Source organism: Lipotes vexillifer, unplaced genomic scaffold (assembly GCF_000442215.2).
Source record: "Lipotes vexillifer unplaced genomic scaffold, Lipotes_vexillifer_v1.1 scaffold71, whole genome shotgun sequence".
Lineage (NCBI taxonomy): Eukaryota > Metazoa > Chordata > Mammalia > Artiodactyla > Lipotidae > Lipotes > Lipotes vexillifer.
The window spans coordinates 5,765,225-5,792,767 of NW_006793703.1; the positions used below are offsets into that span (position 1 = coordinate 5,765,225).

A 27,543-nucleotide genomic window follows, 5' to 3' on the forward strand; every position below is an offset into this window, starting at 1 on the left:
TGCATGATTTTTTTTTTTTTTTTTTTTTTTTTTGCGGTACTCGGGCCTCTCACCGCTATAGCCTGTCCCGCCGCGGAGCACAGGCTCCGGACACGCAGGCTCAGCGGCCATGGCTCACGGGCCCAGCCGCTCCGCGGCACGCGGTATCCTCCCGGACCCGGGCACGAACCCACGCGCCCTGCATCGGCAGGCGGACTCTCAACTACCGCGCCACCAGGGAAGCCCTCGTGCATGATTCTTGCTTCTCGCCTTCCAGCCCCAATCCTTCAGCCTTTCTGGGTCTCCAGCCAGTCACAGGTGGCTTTGGAAAGCAGAAAGGTCTTGGTCTAGGTCTTGAAACGCAGGGAGGGATCAGCAGAGAAGAGGAGGGTGGACATTTTAGGTGGGCAAGTATCGCAGGTGAAGGCAACATTGGGGTTTGTAACATTTGGTGGAACAGACCATTCAGAGTGTGAATAATAGATGCATTTTAGAAATACATTTTAAAGGCCGTGGATAATTTCCAGTGTCCCAGAGCATGTAGAGAAAGATGAATGCTATTTGCCTTTTTTATTTTTGGTGCTTTTGTCTAGGATCTGATGGGTGCTTCAGTTTAATAATTCAGTGATGAGCTTGGAGATAAAATTGAGCCCCCTTATGAAAACTAGGTCTGTGTTTCCTTGAGGACCATTTTCACAGAATATTATTTTTTGTTTTCTCTCTTTTAAATAGCTTTACACAATATCCCCAGCCTTCTCCTCACTTTATTGATTTTCCAGAACGAGAGTACGAGTTGTGATTATAAAGTAAGGTGACTGATTATTTTAGCATACATACCAGAACTTATACAGCCAAATGAATTTTATGACCTTCAAAGGCAGTTTCCTGATAGGCTATACCCTTACTGCAGATATGCCATATCAGAAAACACATTCTTAGCACTTTTCTTGGGGAACGGTCGTTGGTGTGTGAATGCGGTTTTTTGACCGCCCTCAAGGCAACAAATCATCGTCTTTGTTGAGAACGGATTGATTTTTTAAAAACAGCCCAAATTTTGGCAGTTAAGTGATTAGACAGGGTAATATTATTTTTAATCCCAAACAAAATATGATTATAAAACAATAAAACTTGTTCTTTACTGAGACGTTTATGAGGCATTTCTGGAAGCTGGGGGATTCTGTCAGGCCACACTCATTGGGCCTATGAGTTGCTCTTAGTTTAGCTTTGTTTTAAAGAAAACAACAGCAATAATCTTAACCCTTATGGTTATACCTCTTCTTATCTTGTAAGGAATTCAGGCTTGTGGAATCGGTAGCATCGACTCTTTAGTCAGAGATGAAAGAAGAATCTCATTCATTCTATAAACAAAGCAGACCGTCGGATTTACGTCGGTGCCTTACTGAGCTGCTTGAGTCAATGCTTGGTGCTACTCTCCTGGGAGGACAGTGGTTCTTCCAGAAATAAAGCCACCGAATGGAGCCTCCCCTCCACCCCTGAGTACCATGATAACAACCTACCAAATAGGCTGTCATCTGCCACTGAGGGCAAGGGCCTCATCTTTGGGAACGTGAACAGCGTGGCAAGGACTTGTTTCTGTTTGTAAAAATGACGTACGTCTCAACAAGGGGGAGAGACTTTGGGGAGAGCAGGGACAGGGGGCAGGTCTCGCGCTGCTGTGGATTGGCGCTTCAATTATTGAGTGCCACCTTGTCCCTGGTTTGCCAGAAGTCTGTGGTGCTGCACAATGTCCTGGGGGTGGGGGAGGGGAGGGGCGTCAGCTGAGTGGGGAGACCCCACAACCCCCGCCGTCTCACATGTCTTTGGACCCCCAGGCAGAGCCTGGCACAGGGCTACCCTGCGGGGCCATCCTAAACCTCTGGGTGGCCTTGCGAAGGTGTGTTTCTTAGGTTTCGCCTCAGCAGATGGAAATTCCTGAATATGGTCCCAGAAACAGATGGCTTTTTTTGCTCAAAGTTTTCTGGGAAAATGGTGTCAGAGAATGACAGCAAGGCCAACCTCTACCAAGAGTGGCTTCAACCAAAACCCCGTTCCCCAAGCCCTGCCCAGAACGCCCCGGAGAGAGCCAGCTCCGGGAACCAAACCCAGCAGCTGCCTCTGCCCTCTGAGCTGGAAGGTGCACTGAAATCCTCCCCGAGTCTCCTTCCTCCACCCCTTCTCTCCAAACTCTGCCTGCACATCACAGACTCCTGCTGCCCGAATGCCCTCCCCTCTCTGTTTAAATGAAATCCCACCCACCCCTCAAAACCTTGTCCAAACGTTGCTCTTCCTGAAAGTCTCCTTAGCCAGGCCAGCCCTCAAGAGCCTGGCCTCCTTTGAGCTCCAGCAGTGCCTGCTGTCCCTTGGCAGACACTGTATTATTCCTATTGTTCATGCCTGTGTCCTATTTCCTAGCCTGATGATAAGGCCCTGAGGGCAGGGGCTGAATCTTAAGACGGTGAGTGCCTTGTGCATAGTAACTGCTCAGTAAACGTTAGTGATCACAATCATGGCGCTGCTTCCAAACGACTGCCGTCACATGTGCGTGCGAGCCAGTCTCCCTCTGACTGGCACACTAGCACCACCATGTTCTCAACATCTGGCAGAATGCTTTGCATGCGGGTCAGTGAAAGAGTAAATAAATTCCGTCTTAGTTCATACCCTCATTGAATGCTGAAGGCTTTCTAGGCTATGTGTTGGTTCTACCTCATTGATGCGCTATGGATCACATGCCCATGAACCCAGATACATAAAGTAACTGTCACATTAGAAATCAAAGGGCAAGGCTCTGATGCAAAAGGAAGGGATGGGATAGAATGCAGGACACAGCCATTTAGAAGATGAGGTATGCGGGGAGCACAGAACACTTGGTGTGTGAGCGGGGCGTCCCGACCACAGTGTGGGGAAGGGGAGGCACCCAGCCCCCAGCAGAGGCATCAAAGGGCAAACACTTCCTTCTTCACTGTTTCATTAACCGCTAATCCCCACAGTTCAAAGCACCGCTATCTAAACCCTTCATCAACATCTACTGTTTATATTATTTCCCCATAGGTCCTGTGTTCTATTGTCCAAACAACGATGTATATTTAAGTAATGAATGATTTATTTTCCCATTTTAATTATTCAAAGACAAGCCGATGGAAGCTCTGCCAATGAGAACAGTGATCAATGAGAGAACCAGCATTAGTGTACCAAGTTATAATTCTACTCCGAAGCAAAGAAACTTGACATTTTAGTTAACCTGCACAATCTTATTGTCAATAAAGGCACGATTTACATTTAGGCTCTTTGCAATGTTGAAAATATCTCACGTACCCCCTTCCTATCTTCGCAAATCAATAGGCATCCGGGAAGCCCAGGCTGTGAGCATTGTAAAGCACAGTCAGTTATACATTTAATGGTTTCAACCCTGTCTGTACACAGAGAGTGACCAAAATTGGTAGCATCGTCTCATGATATAAGGGAGATAATTGGGAAGTTCTTAGGAGAAATATGGCACTGTGGAATTCAGCAAAGACCTTTCCAGTTGAGGGCAGATACACTTTTTCCACTGGACGACCTTGGGCAAGTCACTCCATCCTTGTCAGTTTCCTCACTGATAAGAGAGGGCTGACAGTCCCTGGCTCTCAGCCTACGGCGTCCTTTCCACCCAGCCCCCGAGGCCAGCTCTCCCTCACCCCAGTCTTGTTTCCTAAGTGGTGCCTGAATCCTTCTTTCCCCTTTCTGCTTTTCTCCTCTGTAGTTCAGGATTTCAAGAGCATCCCTTGGCTGGAAATAGACACCCAGCTGATTTCCCTGCCTCGTGTCATGTGCCCCTCAAATTTGTCCTCCAGCTCCGCAGCCGGAAGAACACACCAGAATCTTACCGCTGCTTCAGAAAACCCTCCCGTGGCCCTCTCCGCCTGGGGAACCGGTCTCCCTGGCTGGCGCGGGAGGCCCTCTCTGACCTGGTCCCATCCACTTCCGCGTGGTCACCTCCTCACCTGGCACCTTGCTCTCCAGTTCTCCCCACGCCACGCTGCTTGCCCTCAATCTCCTTCCCTCTCCTGGGGTGCTCTTCACCCCTTCATTCCGGCGAGAGCCCTGCATCTCCTGTGGTCTTGGCCCTACCACAGCCGGTACCTTCTCTCTCTCTCCTACCACTTCCCTGGCTCCCCCATTAGAGGGTGAGCAGAACTGGGTCTTACCCAGCTTTCCCCTTAAGTGCCTAGCACTGTGCCTGTACACTTCTGTTGGGTAATAGGCATCCGATGATTTGTTGACCGAAGCTGAATTAAGAGGGACAGTGTATAGGATTTCGTGTGGCACACGCTTGGCATATAAAGACACAAACTCATGTTAGCTGTTCTTTGCTGCTATGAATATCCTCATAGAGAATTTCCATTTATTTCTGGATGCATACCACTGCAGCCAGCTGCCACCCCTACATGTTATAAAACAAAATTTCACTGAATTGAACTCTGGATCTCAATAAAAATTTCATCTTTATAATTCAGGCAAGACTGGGCTGTGGGTTGAAGTTCGTCTCTGCATGGTTTATGAGGGAAGGCTTGCTAAACAAAATCTTAGCGCAAAGGTGACTGTTGAACCCATTTAAGAAAATAAACTATTCCCAAGCACGTTAGCCGACGTTAGTTCCTCAACACTTCCTTTAAAAGACACACTAAAACCGCCTCACTCTTGGCTGCCTTTCCCCACGTGTGTAATGGTCCAGAGCTTGGGCTTTGGAACCTGATTGCCTGGGTTCAAGTCCTGGATAGCTTCGTGACCTTAAGGAAGTTTTTAAGGTCGCTGTGCCTCAGTTCACCCAGTTTTAAGTAGGGATAATAACAGTGCTCACCTCACAGCGTGCTGGAAGGATTAAACTCGGAGCAGTGCTGGGCACGGTTAATGTTCAGTAAGTGTTAGCTATTGTTACCCCATTATTAACCGTAGGTTTGTACTCCACAATAATCGCATAGGTGCTAGGTAGGTAGATCGTGGTTTTTATTTTATTGTTTTAAAATACCGTTTGGAATTCTCACATGATCTCCAAGACTACACTGAAGTGAACAGTGAAGAGAGAGCCATATGTCAAACACGTGGCCTCATTTTGAATGACCTTGAGCTTATACCATTAGGTAGCTTTTGGTCTTGAACAAGTAGGATGGGGTTTAAAAAATACCTATTGGATTTAGCAACCAACAAGTTTTAGGTGATGTTGGAGGTGGTAAGAAGAGACGCCAGAATGCAGCAGGTTTAGAAGTGACTGGGAAAGAATATCCTTTGTTTCACTGGTTGACACTTGCCTTGCCCTTGGGTTTGAGAACTTGAAGCATAAACGATGCATAGCAAATCAGTAAATAAATCCCGGTAAGTTCTCACTCTATTCTCTCTCACAGAGCAGACCTCTGATTTCCTGCACACTCTTGCCCAAGCCCCTGCCTTCGTTATCCCTTTATTATGACACTGTAAACGTTTCTTGGCAGGTTCAGTTCTCTCCCGTCTTAAAACATACAAGTGAGTCAGCCGACCAACAGCCACCTCTTCTCTGACTACGCGCTCCACCTCTGCCACGACTGCATCTCATCCTTCCCTTCCCAGTCAAGACCCCACGCTTGCTCGCTTTCTCAGTTCCCATTTACCCTCAGCCCTACGATGGGGCTTCTGCTCCATTGCCTACCGAAACGACTCTCTCCAAGGCCACCAGTGAGTCCCTGGTTCCTAAACAGAATTCACATTTCTCAACCCTTCTCTTTCTTGAGTGCTTTGCAGTATTTGACTCTGATATGCTTAGTCTCTTACTGTTGGGTTTACTGCAGGGCCCTCAGTTGTGTAGGGGTAGAGAAAAGGCTGAGCACCTCGAATATAGTCCAATGTCCTCATTTTACAGATAAGGAAATGAAGGTCTAGAGAAGTGAATTGCCCTGTATCAGTCAGTTACTGCTGAAATAACACTGTGTAACAAACCACCCCAAACTCACTGGCAAACGACAGCATTTATTTTTCTCATGGTCTGTGTGTTGGCTGGGATAGTTCTGTTCCAGGCTTGGTTGGGGTTCAGGTCTGCTCCACATGGGTTTGTGACAGGGCGTAGGCTGAAGAGGATACTTCAGGAAAGTTCTGCTCCTGATAGATCACAGGGATGCAAGAAATGCAACAGGAAATAAGCAATGTCTCTTGAGGGCTCAGGCTTAAAGTGGCTTAATGTCACTTTTGCCCATATTCCTTTGGTTAAAGCAAGCCACATGCCCAAGCCTAACATTAATGGGTTGGGGGAAGAAGACTCCACTGTAGTGGGAGGTACTTCAAAGTCATAGAACAAAGGCTGATGATGTAGAATTTTGATAAAGGGAGGGCACGAAGAGTTGGGAGGAATGATTCAATCTACCACATGCTTGAAGATTGCACATGTGGGTTGTGATCTCTGACAAAAGAGAAAGAGGCCATGAGTGACTAGGCAAAACAAAAGAGGAAACAAAGATAAAAACAAACAAAGAGCAAACAAAACAAAAATGTAAAGCTAATGGAAGTTTGGATTTTTATCATAAATGACAACAATGATCTCTGAAAAAAGAACAGACATTGATGGGAAGTTTGCCAGCTGAGGCACCGTGATGGTGAGTCACAGTGGGTCTTGGCTGTGAAGTGAGGAACTAGCACCAAGAGGGCTAAAGCAGGGTTGTGAGCTCAGTGTAGGGGCTCAGCTTGGGCCTGGGCTGGGCCTGGGGATGAACCCAAGAATATCTAGCTGAATAAGCAGTAGAGATCAGGAACTGACCAATGATGGAGCTACAACGTACCCTGAGAAGAGTAAATATTGATTCAGGGATGGGGTAGGGAAGAGAGCAGCTGCCACATAAAGGACCCAATTCTAGTCTGGAAAAGCAGGATTGAGGGAAAACATTTCTGAAGTCCAAAAAGACCAGAGGAAGCCTGAAAGCAGAGAGCCTAGTGTGTTCACCATACCCTGAAATACAAGCAGGGGATACCCTCATAGACTGTGAGCTGTATCGTTTGGGACAAATTGATTGTTCTATACTTGGCAATACATGTATGCATGCTGTTATACCAAGACACGGCTATGGCTGAAAACATAAATTGCTCCAGAATTACTATAAATATTCCCATGGGTGCTGGGGCCCTACTGAATTATTAAAGAAAAAATATGTTTTGGGATTGTCGCTTGCCCTTCCAGAAACTCCCCCTTGGTGCTGGCTAGTGGCTGAAAGGAGAAAGGGTGTGTGCCAGCATCACAAGGCCTGTTAGACACAGCGAACTGAGCTTGAGCTCTGAAAGATAAAAATTACATTCTCCTCTAGGAAGCTGCTGGTGAATCTCAGCAGTGACATGCTCTTGCAATCCAAAATCAGCCATAAACTTTCATTTCCTTTTTTGCTATAAAAAGGATACGCTGACTGAAACAACTAAAATATAGATTAGTTAGCATACTAATAGTAAATACCAAAAAATACACACCCCAATATACAAAAATCCCCACAAACAAACAAACAAACCCAAAGCCCAACATTCAAAGTGAGCCAAGGAAAAATGTATTTGAATTAGCATTTTCTTTCATTAGAGTCAGTTTCTTTCCTTGTTGCCTCCTCTGACCACAGGGACCTGTCCCCATCCACATACCCAGGTGTTGGCCTTTCCCATGGCTGATGACAGCTCTGATGGTCTTTGTACTGGGTTAAGTAGTGTCCTCCCACCCCCAGATTCATGGTCACTTGGCACCTCCGAATGTGGTTAATTGGAAATAGTGTGTTTTTAGGGGCAACCAAGTTAAGTTCATGCTGAATTAGAGTGAGTCCTAATCCAGGACTGATGTCCTTATAAGAGGGAATTTGGACACAGAGACACACAGAGTGAAGATGTTGTGAAGACACAGACACACAAGGAGAACATCATGTGAGGATGGAGGCCGAGATTGGAATGATGTGTCTGCACAGGAACTCCAAGGACTGCTGGCAAACGCCAGAAGCCAGGAAGAGCAAGGGAGGGTCTTCCCTCGGAGCCTCAGAGTGAGCTTGGCCTGGCCAATATCTTGACATCAGACTTCCGGCCTCCAGAATTGTGAGAGAGTAAATTTCTGTCGTTGTAAGCCCCCAGTTTGTGGTACTGTTACAGCAGCCCTAGAATATGACTGCAGGCTCCTTCCCCTCATGAGCCTTGCTGAGCCAGAACAGACCAGTCAAAGGCCTGGCTAGAGGCTCAGGCTGTTCAGTCAGAGAGACCAGGCCTGGGCTGCGGGCTGGCCACTGACCAGTGTGTCAGACACTGGGGCTGGTCTCTACGTCTCAGTCTCCCCATCTGTATAATGGACATAACAAGGATGTTGGTGGAGATCAAAGGCCACCATGTTTATAAAGTGTTTGGTACAATGCCTGGCCCATAGCACATGCTTAACAAATGTTAGCTGCTATTATCAGATATATGGTTTCCACCTCAGTATGAAGTTTCCCTGATTTTACTTTTCCAGTAAGAGTCAAGTAGATTATCTATTCCCTTGGGGATATACCATGGCATCTGGCACAGAGTAGGCACTAAAAACAACTCTGTGGAACGAAGAATGGCACAACTACACCTCATCATAGGAGGAAACAGCTTATAGACTTCATAAGTTTTAGCAACGATCTGGAAAAACCCAAGGTGAAACTGTGGAAGAAGGATGTACTTCAATCAAATTTGTTCATATGCTGTGGGGCATAGAGATGGTCCCTAATGATCCTTGTCCCCTAGGATTCACACCTTTGCTTAGTCCCCTCCTGCACTGTTCCAGAGTCAGTCGGGTGACCAACAGAATACAGCAGAGGTGACGGTATGTCCCTTTTTTTTTTTTTTTTTGCGGTACGCGGGCCTCTCACTGTTGTGGCCTCTCCTGCTGCGGATCACAGGCTCCGGACGCACAGGCTCAGCGGCCATGGCTCACGGGCCCAGCCACTCCGCGGCATGTGGGATCTTCCCGGACCGGGGCACGAACCCGCGTCCCCTGTATCGGCAGGCGGACTCTCAACCACTGTGCCACCAGGGAAGCCCGGTATATCACTTTTAAGATTAGGTTATGAAAGTCTGAGGCTTCCATCTTGGGCTCTCTCTCCGCCTTGGGTTGCTTGTTTAGGGGGAAGCCAGCTGCCATGTTGAGCAGCCCTATGGAGGGCCCACATGGTGAAGCCTGCCAACAGCTACATAAGTGGGCATGAATGTGATTCTGTAAGCCCAGGCAAGCTTTAGATCACTGCAGCCTCAGTTGACAGCTTGACAGTATCCTCATGAGAAACCCTCACCCCCAAACCTCCCAGGAAACACCCTCCCAGATCCCTGACCCTTGAAAACCATGTGAGATGACAAATGATTGTTGTTTAAAGCCACTTAGGCGTTGGGGGTAATTTGTTACACAGCACTAGATAACCAATACAGGCGATGAGAAAGGAATGGCCAGGATGAGCCAGGACTGGGACCAAGGACTGTAATGGGAGACATTATAAAACACAGGAGGCAGGCAAGAGGCTAAACCCAGGTGGGTCAGACATGCAGATGGTCAGGCAGGTTCTGTGGGTCTGCACATCTGGTCCAGAGCCCAGGGGGGGTGAGAGCCACAACCAACCACATCACTGAGCAAAAGTCACTGAGATCTTGGTGACCTTAGACTGGAGTATCACATTTTGACCTTGTTTTACACAATTTCCAGTTGGACCTTCAGTTGATCGCTGTAGCTATGAGGTCATCAAAGGCCAATGAGTGAATTTGCCAAGAATTGGGTCAACACAAAGATATGGGGATTACGGTAACAAACAAAATGCGATGGGATTATAATTTTTGAAACACTCACAATATTCTTTTGTTATTTTGATTGCCTAAGTTATCTGCCAAGCTGGGAGGCAGAATGGGATTTCCTAGGTCTGTTCCAGGCTATTGGACAGGTCACAGTGCAATAGAAAGTTGGAAATATTGGCTGGGTTTATGAAGATGTACGTCAAATCCAACTGGCAAATATTTTCTGAATGCTTACTAGGCTAGTTAAAAAAGAATTTAGAGTCATTCGGTGCACCTAGTGCAAGTAGCTAATGCTCCTTACCCTACCCGTGGCTACTCAGGGATATTGAAACTCAACAGGCGAAAAAACAGTTCCTTTATTCTTTGCACGGGCCAGGTCTCCCCTTTAAATTGACATGTCCTTGTTTCAAGTCTTGGGGCCCTGTTGACTCAGTGGCAAATCTGATCAGTTATTTGATCCCAGGGGATAACAGAGTCCCGTGAATGGCATCTGTCTTTTCACAGGGGCATCAGAGTCCTTACTCCACAGAAGTGAGCAAAGCTTCCCACACCCTCTATCTTGTAGACTGGTCAAGTTCTAGGCAGTTTGCTGCTCTGCAAATGTAATACAAGAGACACAGAGGCTACTAGCTAAGGGCACAGACTCAGCCAGACAGCCTGGGTTTGAATGTCAGCTCCTCTACTTACTAGCTGTACAGCCTTGGGCGAGTGACTTAATCTCTCTGAGCCTCAGTTTTCCCATCTGCAAAACCAAGATGATCATAATAGCACCTCCCACACAGAGTGTGGAGAGGAGTAAATGAGTTAATGTGTGAAGCACTTAGAACAGCTCCTGGCCCCTGGGAAATAGTCTGTAACTGTTCGCTATTATTATGCAGGACACAGAGGCAAAAGTAGCCCCCTCTGCCCTCTCTGGGCTCAAATGTAATTGTCTTCTGGGGTTCACTCAAGGCAGATGTCTCTCTTTCACAACATCTAAAGGGTTCTTTAAGGACTTCATAAAAACAAAAGGATTAACTACAGATGACTAAGCCCACACGATGGACACAGAACCAGGTACAGTAAATAATGAGCTTAGGCAGGATTATATTCCTACAAACAATACACCAAGTTCTCCTGTTCTTTGTCTGCAATCCCCCTACCATGAGGGAGCCGGTGGCCAAGGAGAAGGTCTCCGTGTGCCCAGCATAATCTTGGGTGGGCTCCTGGAGGAGGCATCCCTCAAGCAGAGACTTGAATTCAGGACTTGCCACGTAAAGAAAAAGGCTGGGTACACCAGGCAGAGAAGAGTGCGCTGGGAGCAGGGAGAGGTAAGCAGGCACCTGGGACACAAGATTTAAGGAGGCACTCACTCTCAGGGTCGTGTAATTTTGCACCCCAGGCATCTCACCCACTTCACCCCAGGCCTGGCCCTGCTTCTCAAGATAACTAGATGCCACTCTTGTGTCACCTTAATCCTGGCCCTGGAGAAGAGCCCAGAAGGGTGAAACAAGTCGGTATAACTAGCAATGTCCAGGTCATGAAAGACTGCCTGAGGACAGAGATCACTTGGAGTGAGGCTGAGCAGTTGGGCTGGGGCCAGATCATCAAACCTTATGCGCCAAATAAAGGAGTTTAGCGTTGGTCTAAAAGTGACAGGTAGCCAATGAAGAATTCTGAACCGGTCCACAACGTGATCAGATGTGCACATTAGCAAGATTCTTCTGTCGCTATCACGGATGGCAGATTGGTGGATGAGGGAAGAAACTGGAGATTGGGAGCCTAATTCAGGACTCTACTGAGTCCATGCCCAAGAGACAGACAATGATGGCCTGAAATAGGGCAGTGCCAGTCAGAAGTAAGGAGAACTCACTAGAGGAGTGGTTTGAAGGTAGAATTGACAGTACCTGGTGATTGATTGCAGATGAGGTTTGACGGGAAGAGTCAAAAATGGCACAGTTGGGCTTCCCTGGTGGCGCAGTGGTTGAGAGTCCGCCTGCCAATGCAGGGGACACGGGTTCGTGCCCTGGTCCGCGAGGATCCCACATGCTGCGTGCGGAGCGGCTGGGCCCGTGAGCCATGGCCGCTGAGCCTGCGCGTCCGGAGCCTGTGCTCCGCAACCGGAGAGGCCGCAACAGTGAGAGGCCCGCGTACCGCAAAAAATAAAAAACACTCTTGAAACAAACCAAAGATATACAGTGGCAAATGAGCACATGCAAAGAAGATAAGAAGTACACGGAAGGCAGTTATCAGGGCTTCCCCAAGTCCAAGGGAAACCTCCCCACGGCCCATTTGTTTTCCATAGGATGCAGTCTCTGGGGATCAGATGTGTCTTACCCTTTGTACGGTACTCACACTCTCTAAGTATCGCTTACCTGAGATGAGCCACTTCCAGACCCCATCCCCCCATCTACTCATTGGCTTTCCAAGTAGCCTTAAGGTTGTCCAAGTCCTTTTAAAAACTGTGCAGCTGGGCTCAGACCGACACACCACCAAGTCCAGCCTTCTCTTCTGGACACGCAGGCCCCAGGGCTTTGACCTGCCTGCGTGATCTGGCCTGGGGCTCTGGGAGGCGGGGGAGGGGACGCAAGGGGGTGAGGGCCTGTCGGGAGGCTGGCGGAGCTTCAGCCGCCTGGGAAGAGAGACAACTGGGATCAGAAAGGCAGCTGGAGGGAAGCTGGGTTCTGAGGTGCTGTCCAGAAAGGCTGAGGCAGCGACGCGGGGGGAGGAGGGCCGTGTTTGGGGAGCCAAGCCCGGAGCAGGGGGACGTACTAGAGCTCACGTGGAGGCACACGCCGGGATGAACTTCCGTGGAGCTATAGGTACAGCCACACGCACTGACCTTGTGCTCCACTAAAGTCCTCAGATCCCTTCCCATGAACTTCAGGGAAGGTCTCCCGCCCTTCCTGCACTTGAGAAGTTTGGAAGATACCAGCTCTGCACACGTTTCCCGACATTCTCATAAAAATAAAGGGAGTGAAAAAGCGAGTCAGAGCTCTTTAAAACATTAATTAAAGACACCATCGTTGCTTTATTTAACTGAGGGTTGCTACCTCATTTGGGATTATTAGCAAAGCGAGACAGCCTTTGTTGTGCTTTACAAAGTGATTAACTCAGACTCTAGGTGAGTTTTTGGCTTTCTCAACATCTTTTGATGTGCTAAGTTTCCCCGGTGAGAACAAACATCGTCAATTACTTAAACAAGCCATTACCCTGAGAGCATGATTACCAGTGAGGCCCAGTCTACTAACTGGCAGATGAAGAGATAGAAAGGAACTCAGGCTCTGGCCTGGACCCTTACCTGTCAGGGAGGAGTGAGAGTCTTTTAAATTGTCTCGCGTTGATGTTCCTGCTGTTCTGGGACGACCTAGTTATTTTTCCATCTCCGCAAAAACGCATCTTGGGTGACTTGAGTCTCTAGAACCCAGAAGCTGCCCGTGGTTCTCGGATGAGAGCCTCATTCTCCTGGGCAGGGCTACAGGACTCAGCGTTGGGGGAACACAGAAGCGTTCACAGAAGCAAAATTCTTGCTTGAAGGGAGCTGGTAAGAAATTCTTTGGCTTGCTTTTTCCCCTCACAAGAGCCAAATCCTCCAGCTTCTGGGACAAGTGGAATGAGGCAGGGGCTTCTGTAGGATGCTACGTCTGAGCTGACAGTCCCCTGACACATAAGGAATTCAAGGCCTAAATAAAAGAGGCAGGTTTTCATTTTAAAATATATAAACATATAAAATTAAATTTATAAATTTAAATATAATAAATTAAAATTTATTTTAAAAATATTTACTAAAAATATTTTTTTCTCATTTAATTTTTGTTGGAGTATAGTTGCTTTACAACGTTGTGTTAATTTCTACTCTACAGCAAAGTGAATCAGCTATACGTATACATATATCCCCTCCTTTTTGGAGTTCCTTCCCATTCAGGTCACCACAGAGCACTGAGTTCCCTGTGCTATACAGTAGGTTCTCATTAGTTATCTATTTTATACGTAGTATCAATAGCATATATATGTCAATCCCAATATAAATATATTTTTTAATGCACTAAGCTATGACTCTTTTTTTTCCCTCTCCCCACCTAGAAGAGAGGTTTTAGGGAAGATTTTTTTGCTGCATTTATATATGTCATTGGTTTTTCTCGTGGGGGAAAGGGGGAACTCAGTCTAGTTAAATTCAGTCAAATAACCAATACTTAAAAAAGAAAAAATCTAGAAGTGTTTCATAAATATCAGACACCTAACTGGTCTTGTCACATAATTCAACTGCTCTATTTTTAAAGTAGAAAGACGAGTCGCGTGTGTATCTGTATCGTGAAGCTACTTTCTGTGCTATCTTCATCATTCTTCTCCTTTAATTCTCACTGGCACGAAAGGGCAAGGCGGCTGCCAGAACCCTTCCGTGAGAAGTGGCAGAGAGATGGGGAACTAAGGCAGAGGCAGGGCTGAGGTCCTCTCCCTTCTTTTTTTTTTTTTTTTTTTTAACGTCTTTATTGAAGTATAATTGCTTTGCAATGGTGTGTTAGTTTCTGCTGTATAACAAAGTGAACCAGCTATATATATACACAAATCCCCATATCCCCTCCCTCTTGCGTCTCCTGCGCCACTGCTGCCTTCGGTCCTAGAAGGTTGTCAGCTAGTTTTCTTGGGTCGGGCTGGGCCCCGGAAGGCACACCTTAGAAAGCAGAGCTCACTCAGTGTTAAGGCAGGTGCCCAGTGCTTCCTCCACAGGAACCCCCAGAGCTCGCTCTTCTCAGGGGCCTCCTGGGACACCACCCCCTCAAAGCAGCAGCCTCTTCCAGCACCTTCACCGGCTACGGGTGACACAGTTCTTCTTTACTGTGCCAGCTTTCACACCTCTATCCTCAGTTTAATGGACTTTTGGAAATTGGCCTGCTCTGGAGGTCCCTGTTTTTTGAAAACTAGCCTTGGGGGAAAATAATAAGCATAAGGACCATTTGCCATTTTCTTCCAGTTCAACAAATATGTACCATCCAATAGCTGGACAGAAGTGCTCTTAAGTGATCAAAACACACTTCAGCTGGCACATGCTCTGATACATGATGCTTCTTTGCTGCAAGGATCATAATGTAAATGCTTAATTGACTGCTTGGCATTAGCCATTGAACGGGTGTCGGGTCTCCTAGGCTGTAAGTGCCATGTTCCTGCAGCTTCCCTGGCTCCCAGCACATGCCTGGCTTGTAGGAGACACATGTGTCCACCTGATGATTCTTGTAACGTGTCACTTGTAACATGTCGGTTACCATTAGCCCTAACAGTGATGAAGGATGTCATTCCCAGGACTATTCCCCTTCGTGAGGGTAAACTGCTATCGTAGTTTGGAATAAATCCAATGTCCAATGCAGACCAGCTCTCTTAGGTTCTGAGAAATGAAATACAGGACAACAAGGTTCATTAGAATTGATTCTCCACGTGTACTCTGAAAAAGGACCGAGCTTCCTTCATCGTTCTCTGGCCGTGGTGTTAGACTACGAGCTGAGCCAGGGCAACCTAGACAGAGCACATTTTAAAATGTGGCCTATTTGGACAAGCCTCGAGATCCCCGTCTTCCTGGAAGTGCCCTTCTGGACCATCCGTACGTGGCCAGTGAGATGATCATTCTAGGGATTTCCCGGGCTTTAAAATTTCCCATTGTAAAGTGTTTATTTTTACTGTTAGCTTTTCTCTTTTTTTTTGCAGTACGCGGGCCTCTCACTGTTGTGGCCTCTCCCGTTGTGGAGCACAGGCTCCGGACGCGCAGGCTCAGTGGCCATGGCTCATGGGCCCAGCCGCTCCGCGGCATGTGGGATCTTCCCGGACCGGGGCACGAACCCGTGTCCCCCGCATCGGCAGGCGGACTCTCAACCACTGCACCACCAGGGAAGGCCTTTACTGTTAGTTTTTCTTTATGGAAGTGGTAATGGTTTTCATTTATGGTCATGACATAAAGTTTCCTTTTATTTAAGTTTATTTGAAGGGAAGTGGGAAGCAAGTGCTAGCCTAGGTGATTTGCAGATATGGCAAAAATTGTAAAGATGTTGTACAAATGACTGAATTTAGAAGATTAACCTCTTAACACCAATTGAGATTTATTGACTCAACTGACTGAAAAGTTGGGACAAAAATGGAAAAGTGAGGGCTTCCCTCGTGGCGCAGTGGTTGAAGGTCCGCCTGCCGATGCGGGGGACGCGGGTTCGTGCCCCGGTCTGGGAAGATCCCACATGCCGCGGAGCGGCTGGGCCCGTGAGCCATGGCCGCTGAGCCTGCGCGTCCGGAGCCTGTGCTCCACAACGGGAGAGGCCACAACAGTGAGAGGCCCATGTACCGCAAAAAAAAAAAAAAAGGAAAAGTTAGTTAACTCTGTGCACTATAGTAACCAACAATGGGGTGACTTTATTGTTTTTAAAGTGTAGGCTTTTCTGTAAAATACTTATCTGTCTGCTGGTTAGGTGGTAGGGCCCCTGAAGCCTGGTTTGGGGGCGCCTGAGGCAGAGGCCGAGTGCCTTGCGAGCTCTGGGTGGGGCTGCTACCCACCCCTCTGCAGCTGGGTCATCAGTTCTCTCTAAACAGGAAGCCCTGATAACCTCATGGTCTTCACCCCAGACACTTCTTTTCAAGCACACTCCAAAATACAGTCAGCATCTATATACAGTACAAGCTGGTGCGGTAGCTGAATAATAGCCTCCGAACATCCTAATCTTCAGGACCTGTGAATGCCACTTTATATGGCAAAAGGGACTCTGAAGATGTGGTTAAGGGTCTTGAGATGGGGAGAGTAGCCTGAATTACCTGGGTGGACCCTAAGTGTAATCACAAGGGTCCTTATAAGAGGGAGACAGTAGGAGTCAGAGTCAGAGGAGTTGATGTGATCCCTGGAAGCAGAAGAGATTGGAGTGATGTGGTCATAAGCTAAGGATGCAAACAATGGATACTCTCCTGGAGTCTCCAGAAAGAACCAGCCCTGCCGACACCTCAACTTCAGACTAGTGAGACTGATTTCGGACTTTTGGCCCCCAGAACTGTAAGATAATACATTGTGTTATTTTAAACCACCAAGTGTGGGGTTATTTGTTAGAGCAACAGTAGGAAATGAATGCAGTTGGGAAAGATGAATTTACTGAAACAGTTCCTTAACTTCCTGATAGGATTTACCATATTGATCTGTTGTGTAATGTACCACTAATACATTTAAAATAATTCTAATTACGAAGGATTCAATTCACAAGTTTCAAAATCTATTAAAGTTTTTGAATAGGCATCCACATGGCTGAAATCTCAAACATGATATCATGAAGTGTTACCAAGAAATAGAGTGGAAAGTCTTTGTTCTGTTACGGTCCCTAGATATCATTTTCCACTAAAAGGAAACAGAGTTTCTCGGGATAATGGCTGATTCAGGTCTGGGGCAAGAAACGTACAAGATGTACCTGGAACAACTTGTCGTTTCAGAGAGTGGGGAAGCTGTTCTCCCAAAAAGTACTCGGGAACAAACTTACACGTGCTCCCACTATCCAAAGATGGCACGATATGATGAAAAAAATGACCATTGCAATGGATCAAAACACATCAAGTATGTTTAAATTGATGAGTTCGTAATGATACAAAAATAGCATGTGCACCCAATGTAAGATGTTATGGAATCAACTCATTATTTTGAAAACTAACAATAAAAGGAAAGAATCAAGCATTGATCCTACTTTTCTTATGTGAACTGTCCTTAGCAGAGGAGGGTAAATTCAGAATTATTCTAGCTAATAAATGAAGAAATATCACCACTTTGCAGCCCCTGGTGAATGAATAGATTTAGGTGGTAATCCTCACAGCTGCTAAGTTCATAACAAAAGAGACAAGTAGATTGTGAACCTCCTGTGGAGAAGTCTTGCAGAAAAAGCCTCTGGATCAGTGGTTTTCAAACTTGGCTGAACATTGGAAACACCTGAGGATCTTTTTAAGCTGCCAAAGCCCAAGTCACACCTTAGGCAGTGAAGTCACCACCTGGGGGTGGGGCGTGAGGGGGGCGTGGGGCGGATGGGACACAGGCCTCAGAAGTTTGTGAAGCTCCTCCAGCTTCAGACAAATTCGGGAACCAATGGTTTAGATTCAGCTACTAGGACAGCAGAATGGGTTAATCTACACCATGGAAAGCAACCAGCAGAATTCAGACTGTGGGAAACCCTATGAGACACCACCTGGTTTTGTTGTGTAAAAATGCATAGGGAAAAATGGGGGTGGGGCGGGACTGGAAGGAGAATTTAGGGACTTAAAAATACTTCAGAGGCATCTGACCCAATTACGAACATATGGCCCTTATTTAGATCCTCACTCAACAAACATACTGTAAAGAAAAGTTGTGAGACAATCGGGGAAATTTAAACACTGACTAGATATTTGAGGATACTAAGGAACTATTTTTATTTTGAATTGTGATAATGATACTGTGGTTATTTTTTGAAAGAGTCCTTGTATTTTAGTAAAGGGTACGGAAATATTTACAGTTGGAATGATTTGATGTCATGGATTTGCCTCAGAAAAATCTGGGCATGAGGTGGGTGGGGGAGTAAAGCTGAGACGAGATTGGTCACAAGTTGGTAATTGTTAAAGAGAGTGGTAGGTACCTGGGAATTCATTTTACTATTTTGCCTACTTTTGCATTTCTGTACTAAAACATCAAACTAAACATCTCCTTCCTGCCCCATCCTCATCCCCACAGTTCCATCTGTACAATTGGTAACCTCTGCAATTAACTTATTTAGACTTATAGAGATCTTTTTAATAAACGTACAAGCTTATACAAATAGTTATTTTTCTCTCCCCATTTTTTTTACATAAATGGAAACATACTAAACTCAATTTTCTGCATCTTACTATTTTCATGTAATACTGTATCTTGATGGCTTTCATCTTCGTTGCATAGTATACTATGAATGGATGCATCATAATTTATTTAAACAGTCCCAAACAGATGGGCATGTAGGTTGCTGTTATAAACACGCTAAAATAAATAGCCCTGTACATATTTATGTTCACATATATGTGTAGAATAAATTCCCAGAAGCAAATTTGATGGATCAGTGGATAAATGCATATGCAAGATACTAGCAAATAACCCTCCTTATGGGCTTGTACCAGGATAGAAGTAGAAGAGATGGAGAGAAGTGGGCAGATATGGAGACGGAGCTAATTTGAAGATGGAGCTAAAAGTATTTGCTGATAGATCGTATGTAAAGTATGAAAAATAAAAGAGAAGAATTAAGCATGTCTAGTATCAGTCAGCTTCAAGTAAGTTCTGCCTGGGTAATAACTGACTCCCTTCACGTCCTCAACAAATCTCAGTGATTTACATCAACAAATACTTATTTATTTATTTTTTGCGGCAGGCGGGCCTCCCACAGCTGTGGCCTCTCCCGTTGCGGAGCACAGGCTGCGGACGCGCAGGCTCAGCGGCCATGGCTCACGGGCCCAGCCGCTCCGCGGCATGTGGGATCCTCCCGGACCGGGGCACGAACCCGCGTCCCCTGCATCGGCAGGCGGACTCTCAACCACTGTGCCACCAGGGAAGCCCAAATATTTATCTCTTGGTCACGTTAAATGTCTATCATGGACCACTTCCTTCTTTGCTCATCATCATCTTCATTGCCGAACCCAGGCTTCGGGAACAGCTCTCATCTGGGAGACTACTGGCCTCATGGCAGAGGGAAAAGGACAAATGGCTCATCATGTGTTGCTCTCAAAGCTTCTGCTTGGACATAGCTCACATGGTGTCTTTTCATGCTCAGTTGGCCAAAGAAAGTCACGTGATCAGCCTTATGTAAACAGGGTAGAGATGTATAATCCTCCAAGTGGGAGGGATTGTCATATTTTAAATAATTACACACTCTACCATGTCTCAAAGGTTTCTGGCTTGAGCAATTGGTGGGTTGTGGTTGTAACAGTGATACAGAGATGAAAGAGGATAAAGAGCTTTAGGGGGAAAACTGGGTTCAGATTTAGGTATGTTAAGTTTTAAATGCCTAATACACATCAAAAGGGTGCAGCCAAGGTGGTGTCTGGATAAAGACAAGCTCAGTGGAGAGAATGGAGCTAGAGATAGAAATGTGAAAGTTACTGACATATAGATGGTGTTGAAAGTGATGGGACTAATAGAAGGAAAGGAGCCAGAAAAGACTCCTCTGAGGATCAGCCCCTGAGGAGTGATGTCATGAAGCCAAGAAAAGAGAATGTTTCAGGAAGAAGGAAATGTTCATCTGTGTCGAAATGCTGCTGAGAAGCTAGTAAAAAAGAAAAAAAAAAACTGGCAAGAAATTACTGGATTGACAAGATCAAAACCATGGCTGACTTTGACAAGGGCAGCTCTGGTGAAGTGGTAGGTGCAGAAGCTTACCTGGGAAGATGAAGAGACTATGGCTACAGAAGGGAAGACAACATGTCTAGGTAACGCTTTTAAGGGATTTTACTGGGAATAAAAAAGAAAACTAAGGCAATGGCTGGAATCAAAGTAGTTTGCTTTTTTCCGTGGATGGAAGACACTAGAATATGTTTGTGTGCTGATAGCAGTGATCCAGTAGAGAGGGAGAAATTGATGCAACAGAAAGAAGAAACAGCTGAGAATTCTGAGTAAAAGCAGAAGTGAAGCCATTGGCTTTAGAAAGACAAAGGCTCTCCTTCTCTCTCATCATGGTCATCAGCTAATTAGTATCTGTTATTATTATACCTTTGGTTTCTAAGAAACCTGCCTTTGTTCTCAGTATATTCTCTGCCATGTTCTCACGCAGTGGTTTATCAACAACATCTTAGCTTAGAGGACAGAAAGAAACAGGTTAGTGGAGTTCACACAGCACCTGTTTGAAATGTGACAACTCTGACTCAATCACTTAGCAGCACTGCCACCTTGGGCACACTAATTAATCTCCTTAAGTATTAATTTCCTAATCAGTAATATGAGAAGAATATTTATTTCTACCTCTATATAATTGTTGGCAGGCTCATACAAGACAATGTATAAAAAGTTCTTGGTACCTTAAGTCCCTGGTACTTAAGAAAGATTAAAAATTATTATAAATTATAATAATAATCATATACCTCTCTTTGTCTATATAAGTGTATTTTTCTTGTGCTGTGACAAAGTTGTTGTCAGACTGCTAACTACAGTGACTGTTTTTGTGGTTCTTACTGGGGAAAGAACTGCACAGTAGTCCTCCTTTTCTTCCCCAGAGGAGTGAAGATTATAAGAAGTCTCCTTTTCTGGGTCTTTGGGAACAAATTATAAATGACTGTTACTTAATTTCGTGGATAGAGATGGACAGAATTGAAAAGCAATGGAAAAATCTTTCAACTCCAAAATATCCGTCCCACTGAGTTTTGCTTGTGTGCATCTTACAGCACATTTTATATTCAGAAGTCTCCTATTAGAATGAAACTATCAGACAACTAAAGTACTACATTTCAAAATGTGTGGGATGCAGCTAAAGAAGTAATAAGAGGGAGATTTATATCCCTAAAAGCATTTATTAAAAACAAAATAATACTGAAAATAAGTGAGCCAAAATGTTAAGGAGCTAAAGGAGGGACTTCCCTGGTGGCACAGTGGTTAAGAATCCGCCTGCCAATGCAGGGGACATGGGTTCAAGCCCTGGTCCAGGAAGATCCTACATGCTGCAGAGCAACTAAGCCCATGCGCCACAACTACTGAGCCTGCGCTCTAGAGCCTGCGAGCTATGACTACTGAGTCTGCATGCCACAACTACTGAAGCCCACGCACCTAGAGCCCGTGCTCCACAACAAGAGAAACCACTGTAATGAGAAGCCCACACACCGCCATGAAGAGTAGCCCCCGCTCGCCGCAACTAGAGAAAGCCAGCAACAAATAAATAAATAAATAAATTTAGTTTTTCAAAAAAGAAGCTAAAAGAAAACACATGCACACACACACACACACACACACACACACACACACACACAAAACAAAAAGTAAACCCAAAGAAAATAGTAGGAAGATCATAATAAAAAATGAGCATAAAATAATGAACTAGACAACAGCAAAAGAGAGAAAACTAGAAATGATCAACAAAAGTAAAAAGTTGGTGCTTTGAAAAGATTAAATAGACAAACCTATAGCAAGACTGATCAAGGAAAACTTTTTCAAGAAAACTAGGAATGGAAGAAATGTCCTTAACCCAATAAGGGATATCTGTTAAAAATCTACAGTAAAATCTTATACTTAATTTTAAAACATTAGATACATTCCCATAGAGTCAGAAATAAGAAAAAGATGTTCTCTCTTACTGTATCTTTTAAACACTGTACCAAAGGTCGCAGCCAATGTGATAAGAAAAGAAAATGAAAAGTGAGACAAAAGGATTAGAAAAAAAAAAGAGAACAAACTGATATTATTTGCATAAAATAGAATTGTCAGCATAAGCTATCAAAGAGAATCCACATGTAAACCAGAAGAACTAATAAGAAAGTTTAGCAGGATCATGATTACAAGATGGGCATAAAAAAACAAATGGTGTTCCTACACATGAGCAATAAAAATAACCAATATATGTAAACAGCAAAAAGATACTCTCTGTCCATAAAATTACAAAACGTTAGTAAGACAGAGAATGAATCAATGGGGAGATATAACATATACACAGATGAGAAGACTCAGTGTTGTTAATAACGTTGGTACTAATTTATAAATTTAATGCAATTCCAATAAAAATTCCAACAGGTTTTTTCATCAAACTAGACTAATTCTAAAATTAATATGAGAAAGTAAGATATACTTTCTCTATACTATATACTCTCTACATAAAAAGGTGTAATAGAGTTATAATAGTGAGGCATTGGCATAAGTCAGACAAATGGATCAGAATAGACTCAAGCACCTGTCTTACAGAGGTGTATGATGGAGGCAGCATTATAAATCACTGGGCAGAGAGAGGTGGTGCAGCAAGCACACTGTCTCTTTGCCAACCCTTTATAGAGGTGCACTCAGCTGTGGGGCAAGATTATTTTTCCCAGGGTCCCAATGACTTATCTGTTCTGATGGGCCACCTCTAACTGTACAACCTGGCTTAACACATCATCCTCTGATGATTGATTTGGCTTCTCAAGTACCTGAAAAGGAGGTGCTCTGAGTAGATACATCAGTTTCTTGTTCCTGGAAAAGGATACCTACTCTTATAAATTAGTTAATGAACATTCTGGTTTGCAGGTTATAACTTAGGAGCTAACCTAACTGCTACTAACTGACACATGAATGAATGTACACTAGATGGTTTCCAGCCCTGAGAGCACGGTCAAGAGAGGGCAGTGAACATGAAGATGATGTGAAAGAAGATGTGAAAAGAAAGATGAGGTGCTAAAAGGGGAACTGAGAAGACCTCATATGGAAACTCTGTTTCCAAGAACTCCTGTCTTGAGGCATGACTGAAGCAATTTCTATATAGTTTCTCTAATTGTCATTGTAGGGGAAGAATGGGTCAAGGAAGAAGGAAACAGAACTGAAAGTCAACTAACAAGACTGTAGCTAGTTATTTTCTAAACAAAGTCTGTTCAGAATTCATCTGCTAATCTTCCTCTCCCTGCCCAAATGTGTGCTTGGAGTCAACTCACAGTCACCTACTGATGACTGCTCATTTCCCAACTAATTTTTTAACCAATTGGTGTAGCACAATTCTGCCTGCCACCTAGATAAACTGTGGTGGGAATAAAGGGGGAAAAGAAAGAGTAATTTCAAAGTTGGGAAATATTTTTTAAGTTGGAGGACAAGGGATGGCAAAAAATGTTCTCTCTCTCTCTAGGAATGAAAAAAAAATGCAGACATTGAGATATACTGATGTGTCTACAAAATTTGGAAAAACTTTATGAGAGTGTTTGGTGAAATGGATACACTGACACTGAGACTAACTGGGACAAACTCTCAGGAAAGCAATTTGGCATTGCATGTCAGTGTTTAAAACCAGTGACTCAGGGATTTCAGATCTGGATAAGCTTCACGTGTACAGTGCCAGAAAAGCTTGACGCATAGAGATGTTTATTGTTGTGGCATAACTTAAATTAACTAAAAAATGGAAAACACCCTAAATATGTAACAATAAAAATAGTTTAGTAAATTATGATATGTCCACAAGAGGAATATATAGCCATAAAAATAATATTCATAAAGGATTCATAACATGGAGATTTTTTTCCTTATGGTAAATGGAAAAAGTGGAAATATAGAGAAACAGAAAAAAATTATAGAGAATAGGATCTCAGATATATAAAAAATATACTCAGAAAAGGCTACAATTATAGTAAAATGAGGGTAGGCTTTCTCCCTAATATTTCTAGATTTTTTGGCTCAAGTTTCTGTCAAGCATTTCAAGATTCATTTTCTGGAAAGCTAGCAAACCTCATCTTCAGCTCCCATGTCTTAAAATCTTCTGAAGAGGCAAAAATTTAAGCCCTTGTCTAATAAAGTTTCTGATGTGGTCACAACCTTTTATGGAATTGCTGGCAAAGCCTTTAATGGTCGTGCATGTCACCAAGCGTAGAATAACCATGACAAAGGGCTTCTCTTCTTCAAAGTTGGGACAGGTGGGTTACCTCGCACCCCCCGGGCTTTACCTCTTCCTGGAACACCGTGCTTTTTATCCCAGGAAAATTGATATTTGCCAAAAGAATCTTTCACCATTTCAAAAATATAAATAGCCGCTGAAATTCCCAAAAGCAGCTCACTAAGAAGACATTCTTTGATAGGGATTGTGAAGACATAATGAATGGGCCGAGGAGCTGGCTGTTCCCAGAAGCACACAAGAGAGAAACCAACTCCTCCTCTATGGCCGCTGCTTAAGATACAAAATGAGGGACTCTTGGAGGACAAGCCATCGTTTGACTCTTTTCTACTTGGCTCCAACCTCAATCAGCTCATCTCTTTAATACCCAATTTATCAAAATGTCCCCCAATTTATCATGAGTGGCTTCTTGGGCTAAGCGATGGGCTGACCACTCTTGTTGAATGCATCAAGAAAGGGCTTTGTCTTGGGGAAGACAAAGTATTGGGGAATTTCTTATGTTGAAAATGATCCCATGTGGTTGCATTTATTTTGAGAATGGACAGTAGAGGGAGCACCACTGGTACTGCAGGATTTGTATCCTATAGGGATAACTGCTTTGGTTGTAGAAGTGAAACCAAAGGATGCTATCTGAAGCTACTACATATCCTTTCCGTTGTCATTTTCCAACTTAAGTATCCTTAATGTAAACAATGATAGATGTTCATGTTCATAATTGTGGAATACACTTGCATTAGTTCCCATCAAAGAGAAGCTATTCTAAAAATCGCTAGATGGTTTCCAGCCGAGAAATGGTGGTTGCATGATGTCTGCATATTACCTGATTTACTAGCATCCCTGGCCACCAGCACTTTTTTGATGGCTCAGGACTTAATGGCCCAATTTGACATAAAAAATAAAGTTCTTTAACAATGACAATTTTTAAAAAATTTATTTATTTTTGGCTGTGTTGGGTCTTCGTTGCCGAGCACGGGCTTTCTCCAGTTGCGGAGAGCAGGAGCTATTCTTCATTGTGATGCGTGGGCTTCTCACTGCGGTGGCCTCTCCTGCTGTGGGGCACGGGCTCCAGGCACGCGGGCTCTAGAGCGCAGGCTCAGCAGTTGCAGCGCGTGGGCTCAGCTGCTCCGCGGCATGTGGGATCCTCCCGGCCTGGGGCTCAAACCCGTGTCCCCTGCATTGGCAGGCGGATTCTTAACCACTGTGCCACCAGGGAAGCCCCCCACAATGACAATTTTTAAGGTAATAGGAGACATTTAAAAAAATTATTTTTTCATTGACTCTCTAAACCTCATTCGTTGGTATTCCTGGTGTACCAGTTTCCTACAGCTGCCATAACAAAGTAACACAAACTGGGCTGAAAATACCAGAGTTTGTTGTCTCACAGTTCTGGAAGCCGGAAGTCTGAAATCAAGGTTTTTGCAGGACGATGTTCCCTCTGAAATCTGTAGGGAACAATCCCTCCTTGTCTCTTCCTAGCTTCCAGTGGTTTACTGACAATCTTTGGTGTTTCCTGGCTTGCAGCCATGTAACTCCAATCTCTGCCTTTGTCATCACATGGCATTCTCCCTGTGTCTCCATGTTTCACATGGCATCCTCTTATGAGGACACCAGCCGTAATGGATTAGGGGTCCACTCTGTTTCAGTATGACCTCATCTTTAATTACATTTGCAGCCACCCTACCTCCAAATAAGGTAATATTCTGAGACACTGGGGGTTAGGACTTCAACTTATTTTATGGGGGGGTTGACACAATTCAACCCCTAACTCCTTAAGGCCGTGGATTCTGGTTTAGGAGCCTGTTGAGACAGAGCGGAGCCTGGGACCAGAGAATATGAAACATGGATGCAGAGAAGGAAGTGGGAGCAAATGGAACCCACTTTGCAATTTTACTCAGAAGTCTGGAGACAGTGATCTCTCCCTGCAGATTTTAGTTCAAGGCTTCTAGTTACTGATGGCAACATTTGGCCAATTCCTAGCTGAAGACGCTTAAGTTCTGTACTTGAGTCCAGGCTGCAAACTGAAGTCTACGGTTGTGTCCAGAACATTCTCTGCTGATGCCATATGCTTGGAAATGTCTGAATTTTGTGCAGAGACACACAGTGGTATTTTTGTAAGTGGAGTTACATAATTAGGGCATGGGCTTGCATGATAATTAGCATGTGTAATTAGGCACAGACTTCTTGTCCTTTAATTAGACAATCAAGACATCTAATTACAAAATTAAGATGTAATTACGTGGCCCAAGATCGACATATTTCTTTCTACCCATTAGAGATTACATTTAGAAAATAATTCACAAAAACTGATGAAAAAATGAACTAGAAACCAGATTTGAGGATGTTGAAGGGAGTGTTAAGTGGACTGGTAGGTCTCCTCTGGTCTTTCCTCTTACATGTGAAGGGGGTTATTTAAAACATCATAGTCTACTTGAATCACTTTTACACACTCTGCTGTCAACCTTTGGCAATACACACTAATGAAGAGGAATGTTGGCATGACTAATCCATGTAATTCACACATGGCCCTTGAGTGTGGCTTGTAATTACACTTGAACGTGGACTTAAATGCGGTGTCCTGGGGATTCATTCAAACCCAATAATGCAGCTAATATGGTGGAAACCTTGCTCGGAAAACTGGGAGGAGAACCCGCTCTCCCTTTCTGCCCTGGCTTGGCTCTCCCTGTGGCCACTTTAAAGGTAGATGCTTTGCTCAGAATAACACGAAACAGTTAACCTGTTGTCATTTCCCTGACTATTTGAGTATTCATTGAAATGTTCTTATTTTAAGTGCTCCTTATTGGACAGCAGGCAGCAAAGGGGAAGGTCCGAGTCTACAGCAAACCTTCCATCTTTCTAATGATAAGTGAGTCTTAGAGCAGTGGGGTTTTTTTAAGTTCCAGTACTCCTATGAAGTCTGGCTATATGAATATTCTCTATATTTTTCCTTGCTCTTAAATTGAGATTTGGCTAATCTTTGCATTATGCTAAACACCCAGTCTGACTCATTAATTTTTCTGAACTAACTGAACTTTTGACCTAATTGGCTGGCTGATTAAGGATTACAGCCATATGTCCAGGTTTTGCTAAGCCAATTCTGACTTTCGCTATGTTATCCCTCTGTTCCCATAAACTGTTGAAATATCCTAGTAATTCCAATGTTTTGACAGCCACACTGCACTTCTCAGACTGCCGCTTTCTCCTGGAAAGTGGCACAGAAATCTGTCGGGCCACGTTTCCTGATTTGGGGTAAGGAAAATATGCTTCCCATATGGTTTCAGGCCATGAA

The 27,543-nt window shown here is 44.5% G+C and overlaps 1 protein-coding gene across 1 annotated transcript in view; it reads left to right on the top strand.

Moving 5' to 3' along the window:
- TBXAS1 (thromboxane A synthase 1) overlaps positions 1–27,543 on the top strand; it is a 152,736-nt gene that overhangs the window by 7,002 nt on the left and 118,191 nt on the right. The window lies entirely within an intron of this gene.